The 26,960-nt window shown below is 36.8% G+C and overlaps 15 non-coding genes across 15 annotated transcripts; 12 read left to right on the forward strand and 3 right to left on the reverse strand.

Moving 5' to 3' along the window:
- Positions 1-2,000: 2,000 nt before the first annotated feature.
- On the forward strand, positions 2,001-2,074 carry TRNAN-GUU (transfer RNA asparagine (anticodon GUU)). Its single transcript has one exon. It is a non-coding gene; the product is annotated as a tRNA-Asn (tRNA).
- Positions 2,075-2,909: 835 nt separating this feature from the next.
- On the reverse strand, positions 2,910-2,981 carry TRNAM-CAU (transfer RNA methionine (anticodon CAU)). Its single transcript has one exon. It is a non-coding gene; the product is annotated as a tRNA-Met (tRNA).
- Positions 2,982-5,501: 2,520 nt separating this feature from the next.
- Positions 5,502-5,575, forward strand: TRNAN-GUU (transfer RNA asparagine (anticodon GUU)). Its single transcript has one exon. It is a non-coding gene; the product is annotated as a tRNA-Asn (tRNA).
- Positions 5,576-10,168: 4,593 nt separating this feature from the next.
- Positions 10,169-10,242, forward strand: TRNAN-GUU (transfer RNA asparagine (anticodon GUU)). Its single transcript has one exon. It is a non-coding gene; the product is annotated as a tRNA-Asn (tRNA).
- A 1,095-nt stretch (positions 10,243-11,337) lies between these two features.
- TRNAN-GUU (transfer RNA asparagine (anticodon GUU)) lies at positions 11,338-11,410 on the forward strand. Its single transcript has one exon. It is a non-coding gene; the product is annotated as a tRNA-Asn (tRNA).
- A 1,087-nt stretch (positions 11,411-12,497) lies between these two features.
- On the forward strand, positions 12,498-12,571 carry TRNAN-GUU (transfer RNA asparagine (anticodon GUU)). Its single transcript has one exon. It is a non-coding gene; the product is annotated as a tRNA-Asn (tRNA).
- An 835-nt stretch (positions 12,572-13,406) lies between these two features.
- TRNAM-CAU (transfer RNA methionine (anticodon CAU)) lies at positions 13,407-13,478 on the reverse strand. The gene has a single exon. It is a non-coding gene; the product is annotated as a tRNA-Met (tRNA).
- A 2,520-nt stretch (positions 13,479-15,998) lies between these two features.
- TRNAN-GUU (transfer RNA asparagine (anticodon GUU)) lies at positions 15,999-16,072 on the forward strand. Its single transcript has one exon. It is a non-coding gene; the product is annotated as a tRNA-Asn (tRNA).
- Positions 16,073-17,167: 1,095 nt separating this feature from the next.
- TRNAN-GUU (transfer RNA asparagine (anticodon GUU)) lies at positions 17,168-17,240 on the forward strand. The gene has a single exon. It is a non-coding gene; the product is annotated as a tRNA-Asn (tRNA).
- A 1,087-nt stretch (positions 17,241-18,327) lies between these two features.
- Positions 18,328-18,401, forward strand: TRNAN-GUU (transfer RNA asparagine (anticodon GUU)). The gene has a single exon. It is a non-coding gene; the product is annotated as a tRNA-Asn (tRNA).
- A 2,001-nt stretch (positions 18,402-20,402) lies between these two features.
- Positions 20,403-20,474, reverse strand: TRNAM-CAU (transfer RNA methionine (anticodon CAU)). The gene has a single exon. It is a non-coding gene; the product is annotated as a tRNA-Met (tRNA).
- A 2,519-nt stretch (positions 20,475-22,993) lies between these two features.
- Positions 22,994-23,067, forward strand: TRNAN-GUU (transfer RNA asparagine (anticodon GUU)). Its single transcript has one exon. It is a non-coding gene; the product is annotated as a tRNA-Asn (tRNA).
- A 1,095-nt stretch (positions 23,068-24,162) lies between these two features.
- Positions 24,163-24,235, forward strand: TRNAN-GUU (transfer RNA asparagine (anticodon GUU)). The gene has a single exon. It is a non-coding gene; the product is annotated as a tRNA-Asn (tRNA).
- Positions 24,236-25,322: 1,087 nt separating this feature from the next.
- On the forward strand, positions 25,323-25,396 carry TRNAN-GUU (transfer RNA asparagine (anticodon GUU)). Its single transcript has one exon. It is a non-coding gene; the product is annotated as a tRNA-Asn (tRNA).
- A 1,092-nt stretch (positions 25,397-26,488) lies between these two features.
- TRNAN-GUU (transfer RNA asparagine (anticodon GUU)) lies at positions 26,489-26,562 on the forward strand. Its single transcript has one exon. It is a non-coding gene; the product is annotated as a tRNA-Asn (tRNA).
- Positions 26,563-26,960: the final 398 nt, after the last annotated feature.

Below are 26,960 nucleotides of genomic sequence, written 5' to 3' on the forward strand. Positions count from 1 at the left end.
TGAAAAGTGTCCACAAAGCCAAGTCTCTGATTAACACCTTTGTAGGAATGGTTTTTCACCTATTACTGATTAAAACTTGCTTCATTGGAAAGGCAGCAAGATGCATCCTCATTACAATGTCCACTGAAATAATACAGGTTGACACCAGGAAACATAAACCTCACTGCATCCTTGCTGCTTTCTCAAGTGGGAATCTGTTTAATGTGAAAACCAGGTGATATCTAATCAGCACACAGGTAAGAAGTTAAGAAAATCTTTCTTTCAAGGGTGAAGATGTTTCTCACAAAATCGTTGCCCAATGCATCATTGAAATTCAAGATGGAAAGATGATTTGAAATATCAATTGTACATTTTGCATTGCTCATCTGGTGACAATGTAGCTTGTTTTTGTCAATTACCATTTCAGTAATAGGGTAAAGAAAATTAAGTGGATTTCTGAAAGAAAACAATGCTGTCAATATACTATTAAAAAAAATTAAAATGTTAAAAGTTATTGTACTTTAAGTAAAAATAAAAGAGTCAAAATATCAATTCCAGTTTTGGAAGAATTTAATTAACAAAAAAATAAGTGCACATAGCAGAGGATGGTTTTGATCCACCGAACTCTGGGTTATGGGCCCAGCACGCTTCCGCTGCGCCACTCTGCTGCTCATGTAAGTGTCAGAGATCCTGAAGTACTCACTCATCATGTGAAAGTACCAATGTGTTTCTTCGTTGGTCAATGGAAGAAAATCTTGCAAAACTCTCCAGATTATTGCCTTTTTAAACCTTTTTCTAGGAAACTTTCTAGATGACTGCTTTTTAGCCTTTGTCAGTACATGCTTTTGCAAGTTGTCTCTGTGGTGCAATCGGTTAGCGCATTCGGCGATTAACCGAAAGGCTGGTGGTACAATACCACCCAGGGACGTAATTGACCTTGTGATCAAATTTTGCTGATCTTTAAGTAGACAAGTCAAAATTTCAAACCACCTCTTATAGTGTAGGGTACCTGGCCTTCTCTGATGCAATCAGAGTCAGATTTGATTAAGTCATTTTATAAAAAACAGGAAGCACAATTTAGCATGGGGTTGCAGAGAAAAAAAAATATGCAGGCAGAGAAATCCAATTGAGTGATTAATCAGCTCTCCATTTTATGGTTTTATTTTTATGCTAACACATTTGCTCTCTGAAAAGTGTCCACAAAGCCAAGTCTCTGATTAACACCTTTGTAGGAATGGTTTTTCACCTATTACTGATTAAAACTTGCTTCATTGGAAAGGCAGCAAGATGCATCCTCATTACAATGTCCACTGAAATAATACAGGTTGACACCAGGAAACATAAACCTCACTGCATCCTTGCTGCTTTCTCAAGTGGGAATCTGTTTAATGTGAAAACCAGGTGATATCTAATCAGCACACAGGTAAGAAGTTAAGAAAATCTTTCTTTAAGGGTGAAGATGTTTCTCACAAAATCGTTGCCCCAATGCATCATTGAAATTCAAGCTGGAAAGATGATTTTGAAATATCAATTGTACATTTTGCATTGCTCTTCTGGTGACAATGTAGCTTGTTTTTGTCAATTACCATTTCAGTAATAGGGTAAAGAAAATTAAGTGGATTTCTGAAAGAAAACAATGCTGTCAATATACTATTAAAACAAATTAAAATGTTAAAAGTTATTGTACTTTAAGTAAAAATAAAAGAGTCAAAATATCAATTCCAGTTTTGGAAGAATTTAATTAACAAAAAAATAAGTGCACATAGCAGAGGATGGTTTCGATCCACCGACCTCGGGGTTATGGGCCCAGCACGCTTCTGCTGCGCCACGCTGCTGCTCATGTAAGTGTCAGAGATCCTGAAGTACTCACTCATCATGTGAAAGTACCAATGTGTTTCTTCGTTGGTCAATGGAAGAAAAATCTTGCAAAACTCTCCAGATTATTGCCTTTTTAACCTTTTTCTAGGAAACTTTCTAGATGAATGCTTTTTAGTCTTTGTCAGCACATGCTTTTGCAAGCTGTCTCTGTGGCGCAATCGGTTAGCGCATTCGGCTGTTAACCGAAAGGTTGGTGGTTCAATCCCACCGAGGGACGTAATTGACCTTGTGATCAAATTTTGGTGATCTTTAAGTAGACAAGTCAAAATTTCAAACCACCTCTTATGGTGTAGGGTACCTGGCCTTCTCTGATGCAATCAGAGTCATATTTGATTAAGTCATTTTATAAAAAACAGGAAGCACAATTTAGCATGGGGTTGCAGAGAAAAAAAAATATGCAGGCAGAGAAATCCAATTGAGTGATTAATCAGCTCTCCATTTTATGGCTTTATTTTTATGCTAACACATTTGCTCTCTGAAAAGTGTCCACAAAGCCAAGTCTCTGATTAACACCTTTGTAGGAATGGTTTTTCACCTATTACTGATTAAAACTTGCTTCATTGGAAAGGCAGCAAGATGCATCCTCATTACAATGTCCACTGAAATAATACAGGTTGACACCAGGAAACATAAACCTCACTGCATCCTTGCTGCTTTCTCAAGTGGGAATCTGTTTAATGTGAAAACCAGGTGATATCTAATCAGCACACAGGTAAGAAGTTAAGAAAATCTTTCTTTAAGTGTGAAGATGTTTCTCACAAAATCGTTGCCCCAATGCATCATTGAAATTCAAGCTGGAAAGATGATTTTGAAATATCAATTGTACATTTTGCATTGCTCTTCTGGTGACAATGTAGCTTGTTTTTGTCAATTACCATTTCAGTAATAGGGTAAAGAAAATTAAGTGGATTTCTGAAAGAAAACAATGCTGTCAATATACTATTAAAACAAATTAAAATGTTAAAAGTTATTGTACTTTAAGTAAAAATAAAAGAGTCAAAATATCAATTCCAGTTTTGGAAGAATTTAATTAACAAAAAAATAAGTGCACATAGCAGAGGATGGTTTCGATCCACCGACCTCTGGGTTATGGGCCCAGCACGCTTCCGCTGCGCCACTCTGCTGCTCATGTAAGTGTCAGAGATCCTGAAGTACTCACTCATCATGTGAAAGTACCAATGTGTTTCTTCGTTGGTCAATGGAAGAAAAATCTTGCAAAACTCTCCAGATTATTGCCTTTTTAACCTTTTTCTAGGAAACTTTCTAGATGAATGCTTTTTAGCCTTTGTCAGTACATGCTTTTGCAAGCTGTCTCTGTGGCGCAATCGGTTAGCGCATTCGGCTGTTAACCGAAAGGTTGGTGGTTCAATCCCAACCAGGGACGTAATTGACCTTGTGATCAAATTTTGCTGATCTTTAAGTAGACAAGTCAAATTTCAAACCACCTCTTATGGTGTAGGGTACCTGGCCTTCTCTGATGCAATCAGAGTCATATTTGTTTAAGTCATTTTATAAAAAAACAGGAAGCACAATTTAGCATGGGGTTGCAGAGAAAAAAAATTATGCAGGCAGAGAAATCCAATTGAGTGATTAATCAGCTCTCCATTTTATGGCTTTATTTTTATGCTAACACATTTGCTCTCTGAAAAGTGTCCACAAAGCCAAGTCTCTGATTAACACCTTTGTAGGAATGGTTTTTCACCTATTACTGATTAAAACTTGCTTCATTGGAAAGGCAGCAAGATGCATCCTCATTACAATGTCCACTGAAATAATACAGGTTGACACCAGGAAACATAAACCTCACTGCATCCTTGCTGCTTTCTCAAGTGGGAATCTGTTTAATGTGAAAACCAGGTGATATCTAATCAGCACACAGGTAAGAAGTTAAGAAAATCTTTCTTTAAGGGTGAAGATGTTTCTCACAAAATCGTTGCCCCAATGCATCATTGAAATTCAAGATGGAAAGATGATTTTGAAATATCAATTGTACATTTTGCATTGCTCATCTGGTGACAATGTAGCTTGTTTTTGTCAATTACCATTTCAGTAATAGGGTAAAGAAAATTAAGTGGATTTCTGAAAGAAAACAATGCTGTCAATATACTATTAAAAAAAATTAAAATGTTAAAAGTTATTGTACTTTAAGTAAAAATAAAAGAGTCAAAATATCAATTCCAGTTTTGGAAGAATTTAATTAACAAAAAAATAAGTGCACATAGCAGAGGATGGTTTTGATCCACCGAACTCTGGGTTATGGGCCCAGCACGCTTCCGCTGCGCCACTCTGCTGCTCATGTAAGTGTCAGAGATCCTGAAGTACTCACTCATCATGTGAAAGTACCAATGTGTTTCTTCGTTGGTCAATGGAAGAAAAATCTTGCAAAACTCTCCAGATTATTGCCTTTTTAACCTTTTTCTAGGAAACTTTCTAGATGACTGCTTTTTAGCCTTTGTCAGTACATGCTTTTGCAAGTTGTCTCTGTGGTGCAATCGGTTAGCGCATTCGGCGATTAACCGAAAGGCTGGTGGTACAATACCACCCAGGGACGTAATTGACCTTGTGATCAAATTTTGCTGATCTTTAAGTAGACAAGTCAAAATTTCAAACCACCTCTTATAGTGTAGGGTACCTGGCCTTCTCTGATGCAATCAGAGTCAGATTTGATTAAGTCATTTTATAAAAAACAGGAAGCACAATTTAGCATGGGGTTGCAGAGAAAAAAAAATATGCAGGCAGAGAAATCCAATTGAGTGATTAATCAGCTCTCCATTTTATGGTTTTATTTTTATGCTAACACATTTGCTCTCTGAAAAGTGTCCACAAAGCCAAGTCTCTGATTAACACCTTTGTAGGAATGGTTTTTCACCTATTACTGATTAAAACTTGCTTCATTGGAAAGGCAGCAAGATGCATCCTCATTACAATGTCCACTGAAATAATACAGGTTGACACCAGGAAACATAAACCTCACTGCATCCTTGCTGCTTTCTCAAGTGGGAATCTGTTTAATGTGAAAACCAGGTGATATCTAATCAGCACACAGGTAAGAAGTTAAGAAAATCTTTCTTTAAGGGTGAAGATGTTTCTCACAAAATCGTTGCCCCAATGCATCATTGAAATTCAAGCTGGAAAGATGATTTTGAAATATCAATTGTACATTTTGCATTGCTCTTCTGGTGACAATGTAGCTTGTTTTTGTCAATTACCATTTCAGTAATAGGGTAAAGAAAATTAAGTGGATTTCTGAAAGAAAACAATGCTGTCAATATACTATTAAAACAAATTAAAATGTTAAAAGTTATTGTACTTTAAGTAAAAATAAAAGAGTCAAAATATCAATTCCAGTTTTGGAAGAATTTAATTAACAAAAAAATAAGTGCACATACCAGAGGATGGTTTTGATCCACCGAACTCTGGGTTATGGGCCCAGCACGCTTCTGCTGCGCCACTCTGCTGCTCATGTAAGTGTCAGAGATCCTGAAGTACTCACTCATCATGTGAAAGTACCAATGTGTTTCTTCGTTGGTCAATGGAAGAAAAATCTTGCAAAACTCTCCAGATTATTGCCTTTTTAACCTTTTTCTAGGAAACTTTCTAGATGAATGCTTTTTAGCCTTTGTCAGTACATGCTTTTGCAAGCTGTCTCTGTGGCGCAATCGGTTAGCGCATTCGGCTGTTAACCGAAAGGTTGGTGGTTCAATCCCACCCAGGGACGTAGTTGACCTTGTGATCAAATTTTGGTGATCTTTAAGTAGACAAGTCAAAATTTCAAACCACCTCTTATAGTGTAGGGTACCTGGCCTTCTCTGATGCAATCAGAGTCAGATTTGATTAAGTCATTTTATAAAAAACAGGAAGCACAATTTAGCATGGGGTTGCAGAGAAAAAAAATATGCAGGCAGAGAAATCCAATTGAGTGATTAATCAGCTCTCCATTTTATGGTTTTATTTTTATGCTAACACATTTGCTCTCTGAAAAGTGTCCACAAAGCCAAGTCTCTGATTAACACCTTTGTAGGAATGGTTTTTCACCTATTACTGATTAAAACTTGCTTCATTGGAAAGGCAGCAAGATGCATCCTCATTACAATGTCCACTGAAATAATACAGGTTGACACCAGGAAACATAAACCTCACTGCATCCTTGCTGCTTTCTCAAGTGGGAATCTGTTTAATGTGAAAACCAGGTGATATCTAATCAGCACACAGGTAAGAAGTTAAGAAAATCTTTCTTTAAGGGTGAAGATGTTTCTCACAAAATCGTTGCCCCAATGCATCATTGAAATTCAAGCTGGAAAGATGATTTTGAAATATCAATTGTACATTTTGCATTGCTCTTCTGGTGACAATGTAGCTTGTTTTTGTCAATTACCATTTCAGTAATAGGGTAAAGAAAATTAAGTGGATTTCTGAAAGAAAACAATGCTGTCAATATACTATTAAAACAAATTAAAATGTTAAAAGTTATTGTACTTTAAGTAAAAATAAAAGAGTCAAAATATCAATTCCAGTTTTGGAAGAATTTAATTAACAAAAAAATAAGTGCACATAGCAGAGGATGGTTTCGATCCACCGACCTCGGGGTTATGGGCCCAGCACGCTTCTGCTGCGCCACGCTGCTGCTCATGTAAGTGTCAGAGATCCTGAAGTACTCACTCATCATGTGAAAGTACCAATGTGTTTCTTCGTTGGTCAATGGAAAAAAAATCTTGCAAAACTCTCCAGATTATTGCCTTTTTAACCTTTTTCTAGGAAACTTTCTAGATGAATGCTTTTTAGTCTTTGTCAGCACATGCTTTTGCAAGCTGTCTCTGTGGCGCAATCGGTTAGCGCATTCGGCTGTTAATCGAAAGGTTGGTGGTTCAATCCCACCGAGGGACGTAATTGACCTTGTGATCAAATTTTGGTGATCTTTAAGTAGACAAGTCAAAATTTCAAACCACCTCTTATGGTGTAGGGTACCTGGCCTTCTCTGATGCAATCAGAGTCATATTTGATTAAGTCATTTTATAAAAAACAGGAAGCACAATTTAGCATGGGGTTGCAGAGAAAAAAAAATATGCAGGCAGAGAAATCCAATTGAGTGATTAATCAGCTCTCCATTTTATGGCTTTATTTTTATGCTAACACATTTGCTCTCTGAAAAGTGTCCACAAAGCCAAGTCTCTGATTTACACCTTTGAAGGAATGGTTTTTCACCTATTACTGATTAAAACTTGCTTCATTGGAAAGGCAGCAAGATGCATCCTCATTACAATGTCCACTGAAATAATACAGGTTGACACCAGGAAACATAAACCTCACTGCATCCTTGCTGCTTTCTCAAGTGGGAATCTGTTTAATGTGAAAACCAGGTGATATCTAATCAGCACACAGGTAAGAAGTTAAGAAAATCTTTCTTTAAGTGTGAAGATGTTTCTCACAAAATCGTTGCCCCAATGCATCATTGAAATTCAAGCTGGAAAGATGATTTTGAAATATCAATTGTACATTTTGCATTGCTCTTCTGGTGACAATGTAGCTTGTTTTTGTCAATTACCATTTCAGTAATAGGGTAAAGAAAATTAAGTGGATTTCTGAAAGAAAACAATGCTGTCAATATACTATTAAAACAAATTAAAATGTTAAAAGTTATTGTACTTTAAGTAAAAATAAAAGAGTCAAAATATCAATTCCAGTTTTGGAAGAATTTAATTAACAAAAAAATAAGTGCACATAGCAGAGTATGGTTTCGATCCACCGAACTCTGGGTTATGGGCCCAGCACGCTTCCGCTGCGCCACTCTGCTGCTCATGTAAGTGTCAGAGATCCTGAAGTACTCACTCATCATGTGAAAGTACCAATGTGTTTCTTCGTTGGTCAATGGAAGAAAAATCTTGCAAAACTCTCCAGATTATTGCCTTTTTAACCTTTTTCTAGGAAACTTTCTAGATGAATGCTTTTTAGCCTTTGTCAGTACATGCTTTTGCAAGCTGTCTCTGTGGCGCAATCGGTTAGCGCATTCGGCTGTTAACCGAAAGGTTGGTGGTTCAATCCCAACCAGGGACGTAATTGACCTTGTGATCAAATTTTGCTGATCTTTAAGTAGACAAGTCAAAATTTCAAACCACCTCTTATAGTGTAGGGTACCTGGCCTTCTCTGATGCAATCAGAGTCATATTTGTTTAAGTCATTTTATAAAAAAACAGGAAGCACAATTTAGCATGGGGTTGCAGAGAAAAAAAATTATGCAGGCAGAGAAATCCAATTGAGTGATTAATCAGCTCTCCATTTTATGGCTTTATTTTTATGCTAACACATTTGCTCTCTGAAAAGTGTCCACAAAGCCAAGTCTCTGATTAACACCTTTGTAGGAGTGGTTTTTCACCTATTACTGATTAAAACTTGCTTCATTGGAAAGGCAGCAAGATGCATCCTCATTACAATGTCCACTGAAATAATACAGGTTGACACCAGGAAACATAAACCTCACTGCATCCTTGCTGCTTTCTCAAGTGGGAATCTGTTTAATGTGAAAACCAGGTGATATCTAATCAGCACACAGGTAAGAAGTTAAGAAAATCTTTCTTTAAGGGTGAAGATGTTTCTCACAAAATCGTTGCCCCAATGCATCATTGAAATTCAAGATGGAAAGATTATTTTGAAATATCAATTGTACATTTTGCATTGCTCATCTGGTGACAATGTAGCTTGTTTTTGTCAATTACCATTTCAGTAATAGGGTAAAGAAAATTAAGTGGATTTCTGAAAGAAAACAATGCTGTCAATATACTATTAAAACAAATTAAAATGTTAAAAGTTATTGTACTTTAAGTAAAAATAAAAGAGTCAAAATATCAATTCCAGTTTTGGAAGAATTTAATTAACAAAAAAATAAGTGCACATAGCAGAGGATGGTTTTGATCCACCGAACTCTGGGTTATGGGCCCAGCACGCTTCCGCTGCGCCACTCTGCTGCTCATGTAAGTGTCAGAGATCCTGAAGTACTCACTCATCATGTGAAAGTACCAATGTGTTTCTTCGTTGGTCAATGGAAGAAAAATCTTGCAAAACTCTCCAGATTATTGCCTTTTTAACCTTTTTCTAGGAAACTTTCTAGATGACTGCTTTTTAGCCTTTGTCAGTACATGCTTTTGCAAGTTGTCTCTGTGGTGCAATCGGTTAGCGCATTCGGCGATTAACCGAAAGGCTGGTGGTACAATACCACCCAGGGACGTAATTGACCTTGTGATCAAATTTTGCTGATCTTTAAGTAGACAAGTCAAAATTTCAAACCACCTCTTATAGTGTAGGGTACCTGGCCTTCTCTGATGCAATCAGAGTCAGATTTGATTAAGTCATTTTATAAAAAACAGGAAGCACAATTTAGCATGGGGTTGCAGAAAAAAAAAAATATGCAGGCAGAGAAATCCAATTGAGTGATTAATCAGCTCTCCATTTTATGGTTTTATTTTTATGCTAACACATTTGCTCTCTGAAAAGTGTCCACAAAGCCAAGTCTCTGATTAACACCTTTGTAGGAATGGTTTTTCACCTATTACTGATTAAAACTTGCTTCATTGGAAAGGCAGCAAGATGCATCCTCATTACAATGTCCACTGAAATAATACAGGTTGACACCAGGAAACATAAACCTCACTGCATCCTTGCTGCTTTCTCAAGTGGGAATCTGTTTAATGTGAAAACCAGGTGATATCTAATCAGCACACAGGTAAGAAGTTAAGAAAATCTTTCTTTAAGGGTGAAGATGTTTCTCACAAAATCGTTGCCCCAATGCATCATTGAAATTCAAGCTGGAAAGATGATTTTGAAATATCAATTGTACATTTTGCATTGCTCTTCTGGTGACAATGTAGCTTGTTTTTGTCAATTACCATTTCAGTAATAGGGTAAAGAAAATTAAGTGGATTTCTGAAAGAAAACAGTGCTGTCAATATACTATTAAAACAAATAAAAATGTTAAAAGTTATTGTACTTTAAGTAAAAAGAAAAGAGTCAAAATATCAATTCCAGTTTTGGAAGAATTTAATTAACAAAAAATAAGTGCACATAGCAGAGGATGGTTTCGATCCACCAACCTCGGGGTTATGGGCCCAGCACGCTTCTGCTGCGCCACTCTGCTGCTCATGTAAGTGTCAGAGATCCTGAAGTACTCACTCATCATGTGAAAGTACCAATGTGTTTCTTCGTTGGTCAATGGAAGAAAAATCTTGCAAAACTCTCCAGATTATTGCCTTTTTAACCTTTTTCTAGGAAACTTTCTAGATGAATGCTTTTTAGCCTTTGTCAGCACATGCTTTTGCAAGCTGTCTCTGTGGCGCAATCGGTTAGCGCATTCGGCTGTTAACCGAAAGGTTGGTGGTTCAATCCCACCGAGGGACGTAATTGACCTTGTGATCAAATTTTGGTGATCTTTAAGTAGACAAGTCAAAATTTCAAACCACCTCTTATGGTGTAGGGTACCTGGCCTTCTCTGATGCAATCAGAGTCATATTTGATTAAGTCATTTTATAAAAAAACAGGAAGCACAATTTAGCATGGGGTTGCAGAGAAAAAAAATTATGCAGGCAGAGAAATCCAATTGAGTGATTAATCAGCTCTCCATTTTATGGCTTTAATTTTATGCCAAACACATTTGCTCTCTGAAAAGTGTCCACAAAGCCAAGTCTCTGATTAACACCTTTGTAGGAATGGTTTTTCACCTATTACTGATTAAAACTTGCTTCATTGGAAAGGCAGCAAGATGCATCCTCATTACAATGTCCACTGAAATAATACAGGTTGACACCAGGAAACATAAACCTCACTGCATCCTTGCTGCTTTCTCAAGTGGGAATCTGTTTAATGTGAAAACCAGGTGATATCTAATCAGCACACAGGTAAGAAGTTAAGAAAATCTTTCTTTAAGGGTGAAGATGTTTCTCACAAAATCGTTGCCCCAATGCATCATTGAAATTCAAGATGGAAAGATGATTTTGAAATATCAATTGTACATTTTGCATTGCTCATCTGGTGACAATGTAGCTTGTTTTTGTCAATTACCATTTCAGTAATAGGGTAAAGAAAATTAAGTGGATTTCTGAAAGAAAACAATGCTGTCAATATACTATTAAAACAAATTAAAATGTTAAAAGTTATTGTTCTTTAAGTAAAAATAAAAGAGTCAAAATATCAATTCCAGTTTTGGAAGAATTTAATTAACAAAAAAATAAGTGCACATAGCAGAGGATGGTTTTGATCCACCGACCTCTGGGTTATGGGTCCAGCACGCTTCCGCTGCGCCACTCTGCAGCTTATGGAAGTGTCAGAGATCCTGAAGTACTCACTCATCATGTGAAAGTACCAATGTGTTTCTTCGTTGGTCAATGGAAGAAAAATCTTGCAAAACTCTCCAGATTATTGCCTTTTTAACCTTTTTCTAGGAAACTTTCTAGATGAATGCTTTTTAGCCTTTGTCAGTACATGCTTTTGCAAGCTGTCTCTGTGGCGCAATCGGAAGCGCATTCGGCTGTTAACCGAAAGGTTGGTGGTTCAATCCCACCCAGGGACGTAATTGACCTTGTGATCAAATTTTGGTGATCTTTAAGTAGACAAGTCAAAATTTCAAACCACCTCTTATAGTGTAGGGTACCTGGCCTTCTCTGATGCAATCAGATTTGATTAAGTTTTTTTATAAAAAACAGGAAGCACAATTTAGCATGGGGTTGCAGAGAAAAAAAATTATGCAGGCAGAGAAATCCAATTGAGTGATTAATCAGCTCTCCATTTTATGGCTTTATTTTTATGCTAACACATTTGCTCTCTGAAAAGTGTCCACAAAGCCAAGTCTCTGATTAACACCTTTGTAGGAATGGTTTTTCACCTATTACTGATTAAAACTTGCTTCATTGGAAAGGCAGCAAGATGCATCCTCATTACAATGTCCACTGAAATAATACAGGTTGACACCAGGAAACATAAACCTCACTGCATCCTTGCTGCTTTCTCAAGTGGGAATCTGTTTAATGTGAAAACCAGGTGATATCTAATCAGCACACAGGTAAGAAGTTAAGAAAATCTTTCTTTAAGGGTGAAGATGTTTCTCACAAAATCGTTGCCCCAATGCATCATTGAAATTCAAGCTGGAAAGATGATTTTGAAATATCAATTGTACATTTTGCATTGCTCTTCTGGTGACAATGTAGCTTGTTTTTGTCAATTACCATTTCAGTAATAGGGTAAAGAAAATTAAGTGGATTTCTGAAAGAAAACAATGCTGTCAATATACTATTAAAACAAATTAAAATGTTAAAAGTTATTGTACTTTAAGTAAAAATAAAAGAGTCAAAATATCAATTCCAGTTTTGGAAGAATTTAATTAACAAAAAAATAAGTGCACATAGCAGAGGATGGTTTCGATCCACCGACCTCGGGGTTATGGGCCCAGCACGCTTCTGCTGCGCCACGCTGCTGCTCATGTAAGTGTCAGAGATCCTGAAGTACTCACTCATCATGTGAAAGTACCAATGTGTTTCTTCGTTGGTCAATGGAAGAAAAATCTTGCAAAACTCTCCAGATTATTGCCTTTTTAACCTTTTTCTAGGAAACTTTCTAGATGAATGCTTTTTAGTCTTTGTCAGCACATGCTTTTGCAAGCTGTCTCTGTGGCGCAATCGGTTAGCGCATTCGGCTGTTAACCGAAAGGTTGGTGGTTCAATCCCACCGAGGGACGTAATTGACCTTGTGATCAAATTTTGGTGATCTTTAAGTAGACAAGTCAAAATTTCAAACCACCTCTTATGGTGTAGGGTACCTGGCCTTCTCTGATGCAATCAGAGTCATATTTGATTAAGTCATTTTATAAAAAACAGGAAGCACAATTTAGCATGGGGTTGCAGAGAAAAAAAAATATGCAGGCAGAGAAATCCAATTGAGTGATTAATCAGCTCTCCATTTTATGGCTTTATTTTTATGCTAACACATTTGCTCTCTGAAAAGTGTCCACAAAGCCAAGTCTCTGATTAACACCTTTGTAGGAATGGTTTTTCACCTATTACTGATTAAAACTTGCTTCATTGGAAAGGCAGCAAGATGCATCCTCATTACAATGTCCACTGAAATAATACAGGTTGACACCAGGAAACATAAACCTCACTGCATCCTTGCTGCTTTCTCAAGTGGGAATCTGTTTAATGTGAAAACCAGGTGATATCTAATCAGCACACAGGTAAGAAGTTAAGAAAATCTTTCTTTAAGTGTGAAGATGTTTCTCACAAAATCGTTGCCCCAATGCATCATTGAAATTCAAGCTGGAAAGATGATTTTGAAATATCAATTGTACATTTTGCATTGCTCTTCTGGTGACAATGTAGCTTGTTTTTGTCAATTACCATTTCAGTAATAGGGTAAAGAAAATTAAGTGGATTTCTGAAAGAAAACAATGCTGTCAATATACTATTAAAACAAATTAAAATGTTAAAAGTTATTGTACTTTAAGTAAAAATAAAAGAGTCAAAATATCAATTCCAGTTTTGGAAGAATTTAATTAACAAAAAAATAAGTGCACATAGCAGAGGATGGTTTCGATCCACCGACCTCTGGGTTATGGGCCCAGCACGCTTCCGCTGCGCCACTCTGCTGCTCATGTAAGTGTCAGAGATCCTGAAGTACTCACTCATCATGTGAAAGTACCAATGTGTTTCTTCGTTGGTCAATGGAAGAAAAATCTTGCAAAACTCTCCAGATTATTGCCTTTTTAACCTTTTTCTAGGAAACTTTCTAGATGAATGCTTTTTAGCCTTTGTCAGTACATGCTTTTGCAAGCTGTCTCTGTGGCGCAATCGGTTAGCGCATTCGGCTGTTAACCGAAAGGTTGGTGGTTCAATCCCAACCAGGGACGTAATTGACCTTGTGATCAAATTTTGCTGATCTTTAAGTAGACAAGTCAAAATTTCAAACCACCTCTTATGGTGTAGGGTACCTGGCCTTCTCTGATGCAATCAGAGTCATATTTGTTTAAGTCATTTTATAAAAAAACAGGAAGCACAATTTAGCATGGGGTTGCAGAGAAAAAAAATTATGCAGGCAGAGAAATCCAATTGAGTGATTAATCAGCTCTCCATTTTATGGCTTTATTTTTATGCTAACACATTTGCTCTCTGAAAAGTGTCCACAAAGCCAAGTCTCTGATTAACACCTTTGTAGGAATGGTTTTTCACCTATTACTGATTAAAACTTGCTTCATTGGAAAGGCAGCAAGATGCATCCTCATTACAATGTCCACTGAAATAATACAGGTTGACACCAGGAAACATAAACCTCACTGCATCCTTGCTGCTTTCTCAAGTGGGAATCTGTTTAATGTGAAAACCAGGTGATATCTAATCAGCACACAGGTAAGAAGTTAAGAAAATCTTTCTTTAAGGGTGAAGATGTTTCTCACAAAATCGTTGCCCCAATGCATCATTGAAATTCAAGATGGAAAGATGATTTTGAAATATCAATTGTACATTTTGCATTGCTCATCTGGTGACAATGTAGCTTGTTTTTGTCAATTACCATTTCAGTAATAGGGTAAAGAAAATTAAGTGGATTTCTGAAAGAAAACAATGCTGTCAATATACTATTAAAACAAATTAAAATGTTAAAAGTTATTGTACTTTAAGTAAAAATAAAAGAGTCAAAATATCAATTCCAGTTTTGGAAGAATTTAATTAACAAAAAAATAAGTGCACATAGCAGAGGATGGTTTTGATCCACCGAACTCTGGGTTATGGGCCCAGCACGCTTCCGCTGCGCCACTCTGCTGCTCATGTAAGTGTCAGAGATCCTGAAGTACTCACTCATCATGTGAAAGTACCAATGTGTTTCTTCGTTGGTCAATGGAAGAAAAATCTTGCAAAACTCTCCAGATTATTGCCTTTTTAACCTTTTTCTAGGAAACTTTCTAGATGACTGCTTTTTAGCCTTTGTCAGTACATGCTTTTGCAAGTTGTCTCTGTGGTGCAATCGGTTAGCGCATTCGGCGATTAACCGAAAGGCTGGTGGTACAATACCACCCAGGGACGTAATTGACCTTGTGATCAAATTTTGCTGATCTTTAAGTAGACAAGTCAAAATTTCAAACCACCTCTTATAGTGTAGGGTACCTGGCCTTCTCTGATGCAATCAGAGTCAGATTTGATTAAGTCATTTTATAAAAAACAGGAAGCACAATTTAGCATGGGGTTGCAGAGAAAAAAAAATATGCAGGCAGAGAAATCCAATTGAGTGATTAATCAGCTCTCCATTTTATGGTTTTATTTTTATGCTAACACATTTGCTCTCTGAAAAGTGTCCACAAAGCCAAGTCTCTGATTAACACCTTTGTAGGAATGGTTTTTCACCTATTACTGATTAAAACTTGCTTCATTGGAAAGGCAGCAAGATGCATCCTCATTACAATGTCCACTGAAATAATACAGGTTGACACCAGGAAACATAAACCTCACTGCATCCTTGCTGCTTTCTCAAGTGGGAATCTGTTTAATGTGAAAACCAGGTGATATCTAATCAGCACACAGGTAAGAAGTTAAGAAAATCTTTCTTTAAGGGTGAAGATGTTTCTCACAAAATCGTTGCCCCAATGCATCATTGAAATTCAAGCTGGAAAGATGATTTTGAAATATCAATTGTACATTTTGCATTGCTCTTCTGGTGACAATGTAGCTTGTTTTTGTCAATTACCATTTCAGTAATAGGGTAAAGAAAATTAAGTGGATTTCTGAAAGAAAACAGTGCTGTCAATATACTATTAAAACAAATAAAAATGTTAAAAGTTATTGTACTTTAAGTAAAAAGAAAAGAGTCAAAATATCAATTCCAGTTTTGGAAGAATTTAATTAACAAAAAATAAGTGCACATAGCAGAGGATGGTTTCGATCCACCAACCTCGGGGTTATGGGCCCAGCACGCTTCTGCTGCGCCACTCTGCTGCTCATGTAAGTGTCAGAGATCCTGAAGTACTCACTCATCATGTGAAAGTACCAATGTGTTTCTTCGTTGGTCAATGGAAGAAAAATCTTGCAAAACTCTCCAGATTATTGCCTTTTTAACCTTTTTCTAGGAAACTTTCTAGATGAATGCTTTTTAGCCTTTGTCAGCACATGCTTTTGCAAGCTGTCTCTGTGGCGCAATCGGTTAGCGCATTCGGCTGTTAACCGAAAGGTTGGTGGTTCAATCCCACCGAGGGACGTAATTGACCTTGTGATCAAATTTTGGTGATCTTTAAGTAGACAAGTCAAAATTTCAAACCACCTCTTATGGTGTAGGGTACCTGGCCTTCTCTGATGCAATCAGAGTCATATTTGATTAAGTCATTTTATAAAAAAACAGGAAGCACAATTTAGCATGGGGTTGCAGAGAAAAAAAATTATGCAGGCAGAGAAATCCAATTGAGTGATTAATCAGCTCTCCATTTTATGGCTTTATTTTTATGCCAAACACATTTGCTCTCTGAAAAGTGTCCACAAAGCCAAGTCTCTGATTAACACCTTTGTAGGAATGGTTTTTCACCTATTACTGATTAAAACTTGCTTCATTGGAAAGGCAGCAAGATGCATCCTCATTACAATGTCCACTGAAATAATACAGGTTGACACCAGGAAACATAAACCTCACTGCATCCTTGCTGCTTTCTCAAGTGGGAATCTGTTTAATGTGAAAACCAGGTGATATCTAATCAGCACACAGGTAAGAAGTTAAGAAAATCTTTCTTTAAGGGTGAAGATGTTTCTCACAAAATCGTTGCCCCAATGCATCATTGAAATTCAAGATGGAAAGATGATTTTGAAATATCAATTGTACATTTTGCATTGCTCATCTGGTGACAATGTAGCTTGTTTTTGTCAATTACCATTTCAGTAATAGGGTAAAGAAAATTAAGTGGATTTCTGAAAGAAAACAATGCTGTCAATATACTATTAAAACAAATTAAAATGTTAAAAGTTATTGTTCTTTAAGTAAAAATAAAAGAGTCAAAATATCAATTCCAGTTTTGGAAGAATTTAATTAACAAAAAAATAAGTGCACATAGCAGAGGATGGTTTTGATCCACCGACCTCTGGGTTATGGGTCCAGCACGCTTCCGCTGCGCCACTCTGCAGCTTATGGAAGTGTCAGAGATCCTGAAGTACTCACTCATCATGTGAAAGTACCAATGTGTTTCTTCGTTGGTCAATGGAAGAAAAATCTTGCAAAACTCTCCAGATTATTGCCTTTTTAACCTTTTTCTAGGAAACTTTCTAGATGAATGCTTTTTAGCCTTTGTCAGTACATGCTTTTGCAAGCTGTCTCTGTGGCGCAATCGGAAGCGCATTCGGCTGTTAACCGAAAGGTAGGTGGTTCAATCCCACCCAGGGACGTAATTGACCTTGTGATCAAATTTTGGTGATCTTTAAGTAGACAAGTCAAAATTTCAAACCACCTCTTATAGTGTAGGGTACCTGGCCTTCTCTGATGCAATCAGATTTGATTAAGTTTTTTTATAAAAAACAGGAAGCACAATTTAGCATGGGGTTGCAGAGAAAAAAAATTATGCAAGCAGAGAAATCCAATTGAGTGATTAATCAGCTCTCCATTTTATGGCTTTATTTTTATGCTAACACATTTGCTCTCTGAAAAGTGTCCACAAAGCCAAGTCTCTGATTAACACCTTTGTAGGAATGGTTTTTCACCTATTACTGATTAAAACTTGCTTCATTGGAAAGGCAGCAAGATGCATCCTCATTACAATGTCCACTGAAATAATACAGGTTGACACCAGGAAACATAAACCTCACTGCATCCTTGCTGCTTTCTCAAGTGGGAATCTGTTTAATGTGAAAACCAGGTGATATCTAATCAGCACACAGGTAAGAAGTTAAGAAAATCTTTCTTTAAGGGTGAAGATGTTTCTCACAAAATCGTTGCCCCAATGCATCATTGAAATTCAAGATGGAAAGATGATTTTGAAATATCAATTGTACATTTTGCATTGCTCATCTGGTGACAATGTAGCTTGTTTTTGTCAATTACCATTTCAGTAATAGGGTAAAGAAAATTAAGTGGATTTCTGAAAGAAAACAATGCTGTCAATATACTATTAAAACAAATTAAAATGTTAAAAGTTATTGTACTTTAAGTAAAAATAAAAGAGTCAAAATATCAATTCCAGTTTTGGAAGAATTTAATTAACAAAAAAATAAGTGCACATACCAGAGGATGGTTTTGATCCACCGAACTCTGGGTTATGGGCCCAGCACGCTTCTGCTGCGCCACTCTGCTGCTCATGTAAGTGTCAGAGATCCTGAAGTACTCACTCATCATGTGAAAGTACCAATGTGTTTCTTCGTTGGTCAATGGAAGAAAAATCTTGCAAAACTCTCCAGATTATTGCCTTTTTAACCTTTTTCTAGGAAACTTTCTAGATGAATGCTTTTTAGCCTTTGTCAGTACATGCTTTTGCAAGCTGTCTCTGTGGCGCAATCGGTTAGCGCATTCGGCTGTTAACCGAAAGGTTGGTGGTTCAATCCCACCCAGGGACGTAGTTGACCTTGTGATCAAATTTTGGTGATCTTTAAGTAGACAAGTCAAAATTTCAAACCACCTCTTATAGTGTAGGGTACCTGGCCTTCTCTGATGCAATCAGAGTCAGATTTGATTAAGTCATTTTATAAAAAACAGGAAGCACAATTTAGCATGGGGTTGCAGAGAAAAAAAATATGCAGGCAGAGAAATCCAATTGAGTGATTAATCAGCTCTCCATTTTATGGTTTTATTTTTATGCTAACACATTTGCTCTCTGAAAAGTGTCCACAAAGCCAAGTCTCTGATTAACACCTTTGTAGGAATGGTTTTTCACCTATTACTGATTAAAACTTGCTTCATTGGAAAGGCAGCAAGATGCATCCTCATTACAATGTCCACTGAAATAATACAGGTTGACACCAGGAAACATAAACCTCACTGCATCCTTGCTGCTTTCTCAAGTGGGAATCTGTTTAATGTGAAAACCAGGTGATATCTAATCAGCACACAGGTAAGAAGTTAAGAAAATCTTTCTTTAAGGGTGAAGATGTTTCTCACAAAATCGTTGCCCCAATGCATCATTGAAATTCAAGCTGGAAAGATGATTTTGAAATATCAATTGTACATTTTGCATTGCTCTTCTGGTGACAATGTAGCTTGTTTTTGTCAATTACCATTTCAGTAATAGGGTAAAGAAAATTAAGTGGATTTCTGAAAGAAAACAATGCTGTCAATATACTATTAAAACAAATTAAAATGTTAAAAGTTATTGTACTTTAAGTAAAAATAAAAGAGTCAAAATATCAATTCCAGTTTTGGAAGAATTTAATTAACAAAAAAATAAGTGCACATAGCAGAGGATGGTTTCGATCCACCGACCTCGGGGTTATGGGCCCAGCACGCTTCTGCTGCGCCACGCTGCTGCTCATGTAAGTGTCAGAGATCCTGAAGTACTCACTCATCATGTGAAAGTACCAATGTGTTTCTTCGTTGGTCAATGGAAAAAAAATCTTGCAAAACTCTCCAGATTATTGCCTTTTTAACCTTTTTCTAGGAAACTTTCTAGATGAATGCTTTTTAGTCTTTGTCAGCACATGCTTTTGCAAGCTGTCTCTGTGGCGCAATCGGTTAGCGCATTCGGCTGTTAATCGAAAGGTTGGTGGTTCAATCCCACCGAGGGACGTAATTGACCTTGTGATCAAATTTTGGTGATCTTTAAGTAGACAAGTCAAAATTTCAAACCACCTCTTATGGTGTAGGGTACCTGGCCTTCTCTGATGCAATCAGAGTCATATTTGATTAAGTCATTTTATAAAAAACAGGAAGCACAATTTAGCATGGGGTTGCAGAGAAAAAAAAATATGCAGGCAGAGAAATCCAATTGAGTGATTAATCAGCTCTCCATTTTATGGCTTTATTTTTATGCTAACACATTTGCTCTCTGAAAAGTGTCCACAAAGCCAAGTCTCTGATTTACACCTTTGAAGGAATGGTTTTTCACCTATTACTGATTAAAACTTGCTTCATTGGAAAGGCAGCAAGATGCATCCTCATTACAATGTCCACTGAAATAATACAGGTTGACACCAGGAAACATAAACCTCACTGCATCCTTGCTGCTTTCTCAAGTGGGAATCTGTTTAATGTGAAAACCAGGTGATATCTAATCAGCACACAGGTAAGAAGTTAAGAAAATCTTTCTTTAAGTGTGAAGATGTTTCTCACAAAATCGTTGCCCCAATGCATCATTGAAATTCAAGCTGGAAAGATGATTTTGAAATATCAATTGTACATTTTGCATTGCTCTTCTGGTGACAATGTAGCTTGTTTTTGTCAATTACCATTTCAGTAATAGGGTAAAGAAAATTAAGTGGATTTCTGAAAGAAAACAATGCTGTCAATATACTATTAAAACAAATTAAAATGTTAAAAGTTATTGTACTTTAAGTAAAAATAAAAGAGTCAAAATATCAATTCCAGTTTTGGAAGAATTTAATTAACAAAAAAATAAGTGCACATAGCAGAGGATGGTTTCGATCCACCGACCTCTGGGTTATGGGCCCAGCACGCTTCCGCTGCGCCACTCTGCTGCTCATGTAAGTGTCAGAGATCCTGAAGTACTCACTCATCATGTGAAAGTACCAATGTGTTTCTTCGTTGGTCAATGGAAGAAAAATCTTGCAAAACTCTCCAGATTATTGCCTTTTTAACCTTTTTCTAGGAAACTTTCTAGATGAATGCTTTTTAGCCTTTGTCAGTACATGCATTTGCAAGCTGTCTCTGTGGCGCAATCGGTTAGCGCATTCGGCTGTTAACCGAAAGGTTGGTGGTTCAATCCCAACCAGGGACGTAATTGACCTTGTGATCAAATTTTGCTGATCTTTAAGTAGACAAGTCAAAATTTCAAACCACCTCTTATAGTGTAGGGTACCTGGCCTTCTCTGATGCAATCAGAGTCATATTTGTTTAAGTCATTTTATAAAAAAACAGGAAGCACAATTTAGCATGGGGTTGCAGAGAAAAAAAATTATGCAGGCAGAGAAATCCAATTGAGTGATTAATCAGCTCTCCATTTTATGGCTTTATTTTTATGCTAACACATTTGCTCTCTGAAAAGTGTCCACAAAGCCAAGTCTCTGATTAACACCTTTGTAGGAGTGGTTTTTCACCTATTACTGATTAAAACTTGCTTCATTGGAAAGGCAGCAAGATGCATCCTCATTACAATGTCCACTGAAATAATACAGGTTGACACCAGGAAACATAAACCTCACTGCATCCTTGCTGCTTTCTCAAGTGGGAATCTGTTTAATGTGAAAACCAGGTGATATCTAATCAGCACACAGGTAAGAAGTTAAGAAAATCTTTCTTTAAGGGTGAAGATGTTTCTCACAAAATCGTTGCCCCAATGCATCATTGAAATTCAAGATGGAAAGATTATTTTGAAATATCAATTGTACATTTTGCATTGCTCATCTGGTGACAATGTAGCTTGTTTTTGTCAATTACCATTTCAGTAATAGGGTAAAGAAAATTAAGTGGATTTCTGAAAGAAAACAATGCTGTCAATATACTATTAAAACAAATTAAAATGTTAAAAGTTATTGTACTTTAAGTAAAAATAAAAGAGTCAAAATATCAATTCCAGTTTTGGAAGAATTTAATTAACAAAAAAATAAGTGCACATAGCAGAGGATGGTTTTGATCCACCGAACTCTGGGTTATGGGCCCAGCACGCTTCCGCTGCGCCACTCTGCTGCTCATGTAAGTGTCAGAGATCCTGAAGTACTCACTCATCATGTGAAAGTACCAATGTGTTTCTTCGTTGGTCAATGGAAGAAAAATCTTGCAAAACTCTCCAGATTATTGCCTTTTTAACCTTTTTCTAGGAAACTTTCTAGATGACTGCTTTTTAGCCTTTGTCAGTACATGCTTTTGCAAGTTGTCTCTGTGGTGCAATCGGTTAGCGCATTCGGCGATTAACCGAAAGGCTGGTGGTACAATACCACCCAGGGACGTAATTGACCTTGTGATCAAATTTTGCTGATCTTTAAGTAGACAAGTCAAAATTTCAAACCACCTCTTATAGTGTAGGGTACCTGGCCTTCTCTGATGCAATCAGAGTCAGATTTGATTAAGTCATTTTATAAAAAACAGGAAGCACAATTTAGCATGGGGTTGCAGAAAAAAAAAATATGCAGGCAGAGAAATCCAATTGAGTGATTAATCAGCTCTCCATTTTATGGTTTTATTTTTATGCTAACACATTTGCTCTCTGAAAAGTGTCCACAAAGCCAAGTCTCTGATTAACACCTTTGTAGGAATGGTTTTTCACCTATTACTGATTAAAACTTGCTTCATTGGAAAGGCAGCAAGATGCATCCTCATTACAATGTCCACTGAAATAATACAGGTTGACACCAGGAAACATAAACCTCACTGCATCCTTGCTGCTTTCTCAAGTGGGAATCTGTTTAATGTGAAAACCAGGTGATATCTAATCAGCACACAGGTAAGAAGTTAAGAAAATCTTTCTTTAAGGGTGAAGATGTTTCTCACAAAATCGTTGCCCCAATGCATCATTGAAATTCAAGCTGGAAAGATGATTTTGAAATATCAATTGTACATTTTGCATTGCTCTTCTGGTGACAATGTAGCTTGTTTTTGTCAATTACCATTTCAGTAATAGGGTAAAGAAAATTAAGTGGATTTCTGAAAGAAAACAGTGCTGTCAATATACTATTAAAACAAATAAAAATGTTAAAAGTTATTGTACTTTAAGTAAAAAGAAAAGAGTCAAAATATCAATTCCAGTTTTGGAAGAATTTAATTAACAAAAAATAAGTGCACATAGCAGAGGATGGTTTCGATCCACCAACCTCGGGGTTATGGGCCCAGCACGCTTCTGCTGCGCCACTCTGCTGCTCATGTAAGTGTCAGAGATCCTGAAGTACTCACTCATCATGTGAAAGTACCAATGTGTTTCTTCGTTGGTCAATGGAAGAAAAATCTTGCAAAACTCTCCAGATTATTGCCTTTTTAACCTTTTTCTAGGAAACTTTCTAGATGAATGCTTTTTAGCCTTTGTCAGCACATGCTTTTGCAAGCTGTCTCTGTGGCGCAATCGGTTAGCGCATTCGGCTGTTAACCGAAAGGTTGGTGGTTCAATCCCACCGAGGGACGTAATTGACCTTGTGATCAAATTTTGGTGATCTTTAAGTAGACAAGTCAAAATTTCAAACCACCTCTTATGGTGTAGGGTACCTGGCCTTCTCTGATGCAATCAGAGTCATATTTGATTAAGTCATTTTATAAAAAAACAGGAAGCACAATTTAGCATGGGGTTGCAGAGAAAAAAAATTATGCAGGCAGAGAAATCCAATTGAGTGATTAATCAGCTCTCCATTTTATGGCTTTAATTTTATGCCAAACACATTTGCTCTCTGAAAAGTGTCCACAAAGCCAAGTCTCTGATTAACACCTTTGTAGGAATGGTTTTTCACCTATTACTGATTAAAACTTGCTTCATTGGAAAGGCAGCAAGATGCATCCTCATTACAATGTCCACTGAAATAATACAGGTTGACACCAGGAAACATAAACCTCACTGCATCCTTGCTGCTTTCTCAAGTGGGAATCTGTTTAATGTGAAAACCAGGTGATATCTAATCAGCACACAGGTAAGAAGTTAAGAAAATCTTTCTTTAAGGGTGAAGATGTTTCTCACAAAATCGTTGCCCCAATGCATCATTGAAATTCAAGATGGAAAGATGATTTTGAAATATCAATTGTACATTTTGCATTGCTCATCTGGTGACAATGTAGCTTGTTTTTGTCAATTACCATTTCAGTAATAGGGTAAAGAAAATTAAGTGGATTTCTGAAAGAAAACAATGCTGTCAATATACTATTAAAACAAATTAAAATGTTAAAAGTTATTGTTCTTTAAGTAAAAATAAAAGAGTCAAAATATCAATTCCAGTTTTGGAAGAATTTAATTAACAAAAAAATAAGTGCACATAGCAGAGGATGGTTTTGATCCACCGACCTCTGGGTTATGGGTCCAGCACGCTTCCGCTGCGCCACTCTGCAGCTTATGGAAGTGTCAGAGATCCTGAAGTACTCACTCATCATGTGAAAGTACCAATGTGTTTCTTCGTTGGTCAATGGAAGAAAAATCTTGCAAAACTCTCCAGATTATTGCCTTTTTAACCTTTTTCTAGGAAACTTTCTAGATGAATGCTTTTTAGCCTTTGTCAGTACATGCTTTTGCAAGCTGTCTCTGTGGCGCAATCGGAAGCGCATTCGGCTGTTAACCGAAAGGTTGGTGGTTCAATCCCACCCAGGGACGTAATTGACCTTGTGATCAAATTTTGGTGATCTTTAAGTAGACAAGTCAAAATTTCAAACCACCTCTTATAGTGTAGGGTACCTGGCCTTCTCTGATGCAATCAGATTTGATTAAGTTTTTTTATAAAAAACAGGAAGCACAATTTAGCATGGGGTTGCAGAGAAAAAAAATTATGCAGGCAGAGAAATCCAATTGAGTGATTAATCAGCTCTCCATTTTATGGCTTTATTTTTATGCTAACACATTTGCTCTCTGAAAAGTGTCCACAAAGCCAAGTCTCTGATTAACACCTTTGTAGGAATGGTTTTTCACCTATTACTGATTAAAACTTGCTTCATTGGAAAGGCAGCAAGATGCATCCTCATTACAATGTCCACTGAAATAATACAGGTTGACACCAGGAAACATAAACCTCACTGCATCCTTGCTGCTTTCTCAAGTGGGAATCTGTTTAATGTGAAAACCAGGTGATATCTAATCAGCACACAGGTAAGAAGTTAAGAAAATCTTTCTTTAAGGGTGAAGATGTTTCTCACAAAATCGTTGCCCCAATGCATCATTGAAATTCAAGATGGAAAGATGATTTTGAAATATCAATTGTACATTTTGCATTGCTCATCTGGTGACAATGTAGCTTGTTTTTGTCAATTACCATTTCAGTAATAGGGTAAAGAAAATTAAGTGGATTTCTGAAAGAAAACAATGCTGTCAATATACTATTAAAACAAATTAAAATGTTAAAAGTTATTGTACTTTAAGTAAAAATAAAAGAGTCAAAATATCAATTCCAGTTTTGGAAGAATTTAATTAACAAAAAAATAAGTGCACATAGCAGAGGATGGTTTTGATCCACCGAACTCTGGGTTATGGGCCCAGCACGCTTCCGCTGCGCCACTCTGCTGCTCATGTAAGTGTCAGAGATCCTGAAGTACTCACTCATCATGTGAAAGTACCAATGTGTTTCTTCGTTGGTCAATGGAAGAAAAATCTTGCAAAACTCTCCAGATGATTGCCTTTTTAACCTTTTTCTAGGAAACTTTCTAGATGAATGCTTTTTAGCCTTTGTCAGTACATGCTTTTGCAAGCTGTCTCTGTGGCGCAATCGGTTAGCGCATTCGGCTGTTAACCGAAAGGTTGGTGGTTCAATCCCACCCAGGGACGTAGTTGACCTTGTGATCAAATTTTGGTGATCTTTAAGTAGACAAGTCAAAATTTCAAACCACCTCTTATAGTGTAGGGTACCTGGCCTTCTCTGATGCAATCAGAGTCAGATTTGATTAAGTCATTTTATAAAAAACAGGAAGCACAATTTAGCATGGGGTTGCAGAGAAAAAAAATATGCAGGCAGAGAAATCCAATTGAGTGATTAATCAGCTCTCCATTTTATGGTTTTATTTTTATGCTAACACATTTGCTCTCTGAAAAGTGTCCACAAAGCCAAGTCTCTGATTAACACCTTTGTAGGAATGGTTTTTCACCTATTACTGATTAAAACTTGCTTCATTGGAAAGGCAGCAAGATGCATCCTCATTACAATGTCCACTGAAATAATACAGGTTGACACCAGGAAACATAAACCAAACTGCATCCTTGCTGCTTTCTCAAGTGGGAATCTGTTTAATGTGAAAACCAGGTGATATCTAATCAGCACACAGGTAAGAAGTTAAGAAAATCTTTCTTTAAGGGTGAAGATGTTTCTCACAAAATCGTTGCCCCAATGCATCATTGAAATTCAAGCTGGAAAGATGATTTTGAAATATCAATTGTACATTTTGCATTGCTCTTCTGGTGACAATGTAGCTTGTTTTTGTCAATTACCATTTCAGTAATAGGGTAAAGAAAATTAAGTGGATTTCTGAAAGAAAACAATGCTGTCAATATACTATTAAAACAAATTAAAATGTTAAAAGTTATTGTACTTTAAGTAAAAATAAAAGAGTCAAAATATCAATTCCAGTTTTGGAAGAATTTAATTAACAAAAAAATAAGTGCACATAGCAGAGGATGGTTTCGATCCACCGACCTCGGGGTTATGGGCCCAGCACGCTTCTGCTGCGCCACGCTGCTGCTCATGTAAGTGTCAGAGATCCTGAAGTACTCACTCATCATGTGAAAGTACCAATGTGTTTCTTCGTTGGTCAATGGAAGAAAAATCTTGCAAAACTCTCCAGATTATTGCCTTTTTAACCTTTTTCTAGGAAACTTTCTAGATGAATGCTTTTTAGTCTTTGTCAGCACATGCTTTTGCAAGCTGTCTCTGTGGCGCAATCGGTTAGCGCATTCGGCTGTTAACCGAAAGGTTGGTGGTTCAATCCCACCGAGGGACGCAATTGACCTTGTGATCAAATTTTGGTGATCTTTAAGTAGACAAGTCAAAATTTCAAACCACCTCTTATGGTGTAGGGTACCTGGCCTTCTCTGATGCAATCAGAGTCATATTTGATTAAGTCATTTTATAAAAAACAGGAAGCACAATTTAGCATGGGGTTGCAGAGAAAAAAAAATATGCAGGCAGAGAAATCCAATTGAGTGATTAATCAGCTCTCCATTTTATGGCTTTATTTTTATGCTAACACATTTGCTCTCTGAAAAGTGTCCACAAAGCCAAGTCTCTGATTAACACCTTTGTAGGAATGGTTTTTCACCTATTACTGATTAAAACTTGCTTCATTGGAAAGGCAGCAAGATGCATCCTCATTACAATGTCCACTGAAATAATACAGGT

Source organism: Pseudophryne corroboree, chromosome 4 (assembly GCF_028390025.1).
Source record: "Pseudophryne corroboree isolate aPseCor3 chromosome 4, aPseCor3.hap2, whole genome shotgun sequence".
In the NCBI taxonomy this organism is placed as follows: Eukaryota; Metazoa; Chordata; class Amphibia; order Anura; family Myobatrachidae; genus Pseudophryne; species Pseudophryne corroboree.